The sequence below is a fragment of the Schistocerca cancellata genome, chromosome 5, assembly GCF_023864275.1.
Source record: "Schistocerca cancellata isolate TAMUIC-IGC-003103 chromosome 5, iqSchCanc2.1, whole genome shotgun sequence".
Lineage (NCBI taxonomy): Eukaryota > Metazoa > Arthropoda > Insecta > Orthoptera > Acrididae > Schistocerca > Schistocerca cancellata.
This window is the reverse complement of record NC_064630.1, coordinates 214,216,939-214,224,910: the sequence shown is the minus strand read 5'-3', so window position 1 is coordinate 214,224,910 and position 7,972 is coordinate 214,216,939. Positions and strand designations below refer to the sequence as shown.

The 7,972-nt window shown below is 43.7% G+C and overlaps 1 pseudogene; it reads right to left on the bottom strand.

Annotated features, from left to right (window-relative positions):
• Positions 1–210: 210 nt before the first annotated feature.
• On the bottom strand, positions 211–328 carry LOC126189858 (5S ribosomal RNA; annotated as a pseudogene).
• Positions 329–7,972: the final 7,644 nt, after the last annotated feature.

Genomic DNA, 7,972 nt, shown 5'->3' with positions numbered 1-7,972 from the left:
CTCATACAGCACTCCGTCTTCAGGCCACAAGTGGCTCATCGGGACCATCCGACCGCCGTGTCATCCTCACCTGAGGATGCGGATAGAAGGGGCGTGTGGTCAGCACACCGCTCTCCCAGCCGTTATGATGGTTTTCGTTGACCGGAGCCGCTACTATTCGGTCGAGTAGCATATCAATTGGCATCACGAGGCTGAGTGCAGCCCGAAAAATGGCAACAGCGCATGCCCTCCTGGATGGTCACCCATCCAAGTGCCGGCCACTCCCGACAGCGCTTAACTTCGGTGATCTCACGGGAACCGGTGTATCCACTGTGGCAAGGCCGTTGCCTCTACTCATACAGCTGCAGTTAAAATTACTCATTTACAAGCTCCCAGCTTTTAATTAACAATTCGTCTACGAATAGATGGAGTGGTCCGTAAGAAATGATTTTACGTTACATTTAAAACTTGCCTTACTACCTGTCAGACTTTTATGTTATTGGCCAAATTACCAAAAATTTTTGTGGCTACGTAATGAACTGCTTTCTGAGCCACTGACAGCTTTAATAATGAGTAATTATGTTCACCTTTTTCTTCTAGTGTTGTAGCCCATGTAAACTGCTATTCATCAGAAATTGTGATGGATCACTTATGATGAATTTCATTATCGAATGTATATACTTGTATAGTGTAGAGATGCAGTTCAATTGTCTAGACCTTTGGAGACGTACATTCAAGATGACTGCGGGTGAGCACCACTTATTGACCGGCCGGTGTGGCCGAGCGGTTCTAGGCGCTACAGTCTGGAACCGTGAGACCGCTACGGTCGCAGGTTCGAATCCTGCCTTGGGCATGGATGTGTGTGATGTCCTTAGGTTAGTAAGGTTTAAGTAGTTGTAAGTTCTAGGGGACTGATGACCTTAGAAGTTAAGTCCCATAGTGCTCAGAGCCATTTCGAACCACTTATTGTGTAGTCAATACTTCCTTTCCAGGTGATGAGTCACCCCAGAAAATTATTCCGAAAGTCAGTATTCAGAGTGTTGCGGAAGACCGCGACGCCAATGGAATTCAGGGGCACGGTTTTCCTATTACTGTCCCGAAGGCACACGACAGATGCCACACCCGGACTGCAGAACGCACCGCTCGGTTACGTCATCGTGTAACAAGGCTCTCGTAACGACCCGTCGACGCAGCATTGCGGCAATGGCAGGTTCGAGCCGGCGACCGTAATCAGCGGCTGCAGTGCTGTTGCGACATTCCAGCGCCCGCTGGAGAGCCGTCGTCGTCATAAGCCCGCCACTTGTGCGCCGAGGTCCTGAGTTCGTGGCGCCGTGCCGCCCCGCCTCTGCGCTGATGCAGAGCGCTACGAGCTTCGCCCACAAGTGCCAGTCGCCACCAGCCAGCAAGTCAGGAGCCCGGCTGGACGAGTCATATCAGCATCCGTCGCAGCGCCTCTGGGGAAGGGTTCCAGCGGAACTTCACCGCACCGCTCAGCTGCACCGAGCGAAGCAGCTACCGCTGTCTTCACAAAACTAGTTCTCCCCGCCGAGGGCCGCGTGTCCGACGTCTGACATTGCCACGGCACGTGGACGCCGTGGGTCGACGCCAGATTCCACTCCGGGCGAGGCCGTGCAACTGCACTGCAGTAGCTTCTTTGAACAATGAAGTTTCCGTACACGCTGCCTGTTTTGTTGCAGCTACCTCCACTCGCAATGAACTCCCGTAACATTCGCCAACCCATGAAACCCACGCCCTTCAAGGTGGAGAGTCAAATTCCATCCTGAAAACTAGAAGAATGACTCCGCCAACCCCCGTGTCGGTCACTACACACCAGGCCGGTACAAGAGGAAATACGAAAAAAAAAAAAATACGTTAGGAGGACAGTTGTGAATATTACCGAACTATCAGTTTAATAAGTCACGGCTGCAAAATACCAACACGAATTCTTTACAGACGAATGGAAAAACTGGTAGAAGCCGACGTCGGGGAAGATCAATTTGGATTCCGTAAAAATATTGGAACACGTGAGGCAATACTGACCCTACGACTTATCTTAGAAGATAGATTAAGGAAAGGCAAACCTACGTTTCTAGCATTTGTAGACTTAGAGAAAGCTTTTGACAATGTTGACTGGAATACTCTCTTTCGAATTCTGAAGGTGGCAGGGACAAAAAACAGGGAGCGAAAGCCTATTTACAATTTGTACAGAAACCAAATAGCGATTATAACAGTCGAGGGGCATGAAAGGCAAGCAGTGGTTGGGAAGGGATTGAGACAGGGTTGTAGCCTGTCCCCGATGTTATTCAATCTGTATAGTGAGCAAGCAGTAAAGGAAACAAAAGAAAAATTCGGAGTAGGTATTAAAATCCATGGAGAAGAAATAAAAACTTTGAGGTTCGCCGATGACATTGTAATTCTGTCAGAGACAGCAAAGGACCTGGAAGAGTAGTTGAATGGAATGGACAAGTGTCTTGAAAGGAGGATATAAGATGAACATCAACAAAAGCAAAACGAGGATGATGGAATGTAGTCGAATTAAGTCGGGTGATGCTGAGGGAATTAGATTAGGAAATGAGACACTTAAAGTAGTCAAGGAGTTGTGCTATTTGGGGAGCAAAATAAATGATGATGGTCGAAGTAGAGAGGATATAAAATGTAGACTGGCAATGGCAAGGAAAGCGTTTCTGAAGAAGAGAAATTTGTAAACGTCGAGTATAGATTTAAGTGTTAGGAAGTCATTTCTGAAAGTATTTGTATGGAGTGTAGCCATGTATGGAAGTGAAACATGGACGATAAATAGTTTGGACCAGAAGAGAATAGAAGCTTTCGAAATGTGGTGCTACAGAAGAATGCTGAAGATTAGATGGGTAGATCACATAACTAATGAGGAGATACTGAATAGCATTGGAGAGAAGAGAAATTTGTGGCAAAACCTGACTAGAAGAAGGGATCGGTTGGTAGGACATGTTCTCAGGCATGAAGGGATCACCAATTTAGTATTGGAGGGCAGCGTGGAGGGTAAAAATCGTGGAGGGAGACCAAGAGATGAATACACTAAACAGATTCAGAAGGATGTAGATGGCAGTAGGTACTGGGAGATGAAGAAGCTTGCACAGGATGGAGTAGGATGGAGAGCTGCATCAAACCAGTCTCTGGACTGAAGACCACAACAACAAACGTTAGGAGGTCGATTAGTTTGTTCCCAAGATTAACATGTGTAGGACAATTGTAACCGAGCCTCGGCATAAAAGGCAGATCTAATATCCTAGTTGACAATGCATGCTCTCTGCTGTATGTTTCTACCTATTGGTTTCTCAATTAAAGAATCACGCCTGGAACAATAAAATTTCTCCATGACTTTTCAGCCTCAGTTCTCATACATGTTATCATAACCGGTTTTGACCTGTAGTAAGTCATTGGCAGATAATCTGTTTCAGGAGAAATAAAAAGGGAGATAGTAAAACAGTAGCCAACCGAATGATCACCTCAGACAATCGGCTGCCACAACTACAGCCACTACAAAACATTACGTAGCAACTCGTCATAGTACAACTGAACATAATGAAGATACTAGCGCTTTGCTTTCTGGAACTGATTGCTACAGTTAACTACGTAATAGTATGAAAACAGTAACTTTTAAACAGAGAATATAAGATAAATTACTCACGATATACAACTGATTTCGAGATTCACCTTTCTCAAATTCAAAATTAGTAAACAAATTACTTTTCAACTGGTGCAGGTAAGCTAGACATACACAGCAAGCAGGTTAAATGATGCCCGGTTACAGACGTGATCCACAAGGAGCAAACGTCACTGCTAATATCAGTCACACATCAAATAGCCAGTATGAAAGAACCGTTAAACCAAGCTAAATCTTAACAGACCAGAAAACAGATCAAAACTATTTTATCCCCCACAAGAGTCCGTGTCATATTGGTTCATAAGATTGTATCTGAATTCTGTGATTTTGGCAGCAAAAAACTGACGATGGCCGAATTGCAAAGGACATATAATGCAGACTGGCAACTGCATGAAAAGCGTTCGTGTGAAAGGAAAATATTTAGACATCTGCGATGGCCGATTTGTATAGGATATAAAAAGCAGCCTAGCAACAGCAAGAACGGTGTTTCTGAAAAAGAGAAACCTGTTAACATCGAATATACCTGTACACGCGTTTTTCAATGGTAGGTAGTATTTTCTAAAAACAGGGAGTGTTGCCTTCTGCGGTAGGGAAACCTGGACAATAAACAGCAGAGACAAGAACAAAACAAAACCTTTTGAAAAGTGGTATTATAGAAGAATGCTGAAGATTAGATCGGTAGATATAGCATGTAATGTGGAGGTACCGAATGGAATGAGGAAAAACATTATTCGATAATTTGATTAAAACACGTTGTCGGTTTACAGCTATGTATGTATTCTTTACTTTTTTACTTTATTTTGCTTCCTTATTGACATTTTTCTCTTACTTAACTTTAATTAGGTGGAAACATAAAATTCACAACCGACATAATAAAATTCATGTAATTACACAATAAGCGACACTTGTAAACTTTATAAGTTTGCGAACTAAAATTGTGAAATTGGTTGCCTTTAGTTAGTTTGTTAATGGCTGAAATATATTTTATCTTTTAATGCATGATCGGCTAGAAAATAAGTTCCTGTAGTGATTATTATTTATAGGACGATTCAGTCTCTCTCCAAAGAGAAGTTTCGCCTCATTAAAGAATCTCCGTTTGCTTTAGCCAAGTATCACTGTAGGTCCGAGAGCACCAGAGACATCTCTGTTTAAGCATATCTGGGATGGGACTTCCGGTTTCTTCAGTTACGTGACAGCATAGGGAGTCGTTCCTGACACGTTGGGCGGAACTGCAGGATTGAGATCAATTATTTTATTTCTGGGCAACGTTGTCAATTGTCACCGCTGTGTGTGTGCGTGTGTGTGTGTGTAAGGATGAAAGACAGTGAAAACGTTTTAATTTCGCTGCAGGTTTGCTTTTCATTTCTTTCCCCTACATAATGGTCTTCAAGTTGTATGTTGGTTCTTGCTGTGTACGCACGACACTGTTTATCTTGCTCACTTCTGCTGTCAATTGTTTCTGGATGTCCAATGATAATGTGAGGAAGTCTCTCCTATCTCGTGACGTTTGAAGACGGCGAGTGATGCACCAATAGCTGTCTTCGTTTATTTTGTTAATATGGCGTGGCCCCTTCCTTACGAGAATGTGTACTAGAACTATTATTGGCGCCCTGAGGCGAAAAACTGATATGCAAGTTTTTCTGAAAAGCATCAATAAATTCGGAGCCGTATAATATAAAGGAGTATCCATGGGGGATTAGTATTTGATATATAGTCACAATCTCTGATTTTCCGTATTTGATAGCAACACCCGATACACGATTTTAGGAGCGCGATCTCTTATTAAACAGAAAAATCACATACAGTAATTGAATATTCTATGCCTGCGCTATTTGTATAAAGGACCTTCCACACTCTAACATCCTTACTCCGAATAAGTGTAGCACACCACAAAAACTCTCTATAGCAGCTACTTTTGAACATTGCTACTCGACCTCCGACAGTCTGCTCTCAGTTTACACCGATTTCCACATCAGTAACAAAGTCTACGGGTCAATTAATGAAATATTTTGCGTTTCTCGTCCATCGTGTCTCCAACTAGTCCAACAAACACCATTGCTAGTCTCTCTTCACTCAACTGTCGCTCACTCCATGTTCCCTTTATTTTACTTTCATTTTATTTCTCTGACCATTTGTTGTTGTTGTGGTCTTCAGTCCAGTTTGATGCAGCTCTCCATGCTACTCTATCCCATGCAAGCATCTTCATCTCCCAGTACCTACTGCAACCTACACCCTTCTGAATCTGCTTAGTGTATTCATCTCTTAGTCTCCCTTTGCGACTTTTTCCCTCCACGCTGCCCCCCCTCCCCCAAATACTGAATTGCTGATCCCTTGATGCCACAGAATACGCCCTGACCATATTTCTTATTTAATAATAACTATACACGTCTTCAATTTTGTGTTAAAGGGTGATCCAAAAGTTTCCGTTCGAAGGTCATACGGACCAGAATAGGTATGCCAAGCAGGCAAAATCGCCGTGAGGATTGAGGCATGTAACATGTTGCAACATGTTGAAGATACCCGTTTGGTAGAACACCGTGTCCTGCTGTATAAGGAAGTCTGTAACTGTGTGCCCCACGCCCTCTTCCGACAGGAATCATTGAACCTTCAAGGCCTGTTTCAGGGGACCGAAGGCGTGGTCACTGCATGCGTAGAGATCGGGACTGTAGGGCGGCTGCTCGAGTTTCTCCCCGTTAAGTTGGCCTAACTTCTGAGATGCAACATTTGCGACTTGTGTACGTGCATTATCATAAGGCAGAAGCACCCCTTGTCGCACCAGGTTTCGTTACCTGCAACAATGCGCTCAAGGAGCATGTTGTCTTCAACACTGACACGAATATCACATTAATCCCCTGCCTGTGTCGTTGCTTATATACCTGGATCGTAGTCCCGCTGCGTTCCATGTACGCTGCAGCGACGCTCTAAACTGAAAATTTTTGATCGCTCCTTATATAAATGTTTGCGTGTGTTATATAACGTAGAATGGCATAAATATCTACCTCTACATCTACATGGATACTCTGCAGATCACATTTAAGTGTCTGGCAGAGGTTTCATCGAACCACCTTCACAATTATCTTTTATTCCAATCTCTTATAGCGCGCGGAAGAATGGACACCTATATCTTTCCGTACGAGCTCTGATTTCCCTTATTTTATCGTGGTGATCGTTCCCCCCTACGTAGGTCGGTATCAACAAAATATTTTCACACTCGGAGAAGAAAGTTGGTGATTGGAATTTCGTGAGAAGATTCCGTTGCAACGAAAAACGCCTTTCTTTTAATGATGTCCAGCCCAAATCCCGTATCATTTCTGTGGCACTCCCATATTTCGCGATAATACAAAACGTGCTGCCTTTCTTTGAACTTTTTCGATGTACTCCGTCAGTCCTATCTGGTAAGGATCCCTCACCTCGCAGCAGTATTCTAAAATACGATGGACAAGCGTGGTGTAGGCAGTCTCTTTAGTAGGTCTGTTTCATTTTCTAAATGTCCTGCCAATAAACGCAGTCTTTGGTTAGCCTTCCCCACAACATTTTCGCCGGCCGCAGTGGCCGAGCGGTTCTAGGCACTACAGTCTGGAACCGCGCGACCGCTACGGTCACAGGTTCGAATCCTGCCTCGTGCATGGATGTGTGTGATGTCCTTAGGTTAGTTAGGTTTAAGTAGTTCTAAGTTCTAGGGGACTGATGACCTCAGCTGTTAAGTCCCATAGTGCTCAGAGCCATTTGAACCATTTTTTGAACCACAACATTTTCTGTATGTTCCTTCCAATTTAAGTTGTTCGTCATTGTAATACCTAGGTATTTAGTTTTAATTTACGGCTTTTAGATCAGACTGATTTATCGTGTAACCGAAGTTTAACGAGTTCCTTTTAGCACTAATGTGGATGACCTCACACTTTTCGTTATTTAGAGTCAAGTGCCACTTTTCGCATCATTCAGATATCTTTTCTAAATCGTGTTGCAGTTTGTTTTGATCTTCTGATGACTTTTTTAGGTAATAAACGATAGTGTCATCTGCAAACAACCGAAAACGGCTGCTCAGATTGTCTCCCAAATCAAATGGTTCAAATGGCTCTGATCACTACGGAACTTAACATCTGAGGTCATCAGTCCCCTAGGACTTAGAACTACTTAAACCTAACCAACCTAAGGACATCACATACATCTGTGCCCGAGGCAGGATTCGAACCTGCGACCGTAGCAGTCACGGGGGTACCGGACTGAAGCGCCTAGAACTGCTCGGCCACAGCGGCCAGCTTCTTCCAAATCGTTTACATAGATAAGGAACAGCAAAGAGCCTTTAACACTACCTTGGGGAACGTCAGAAATCACTTCTGTTTTACTCTA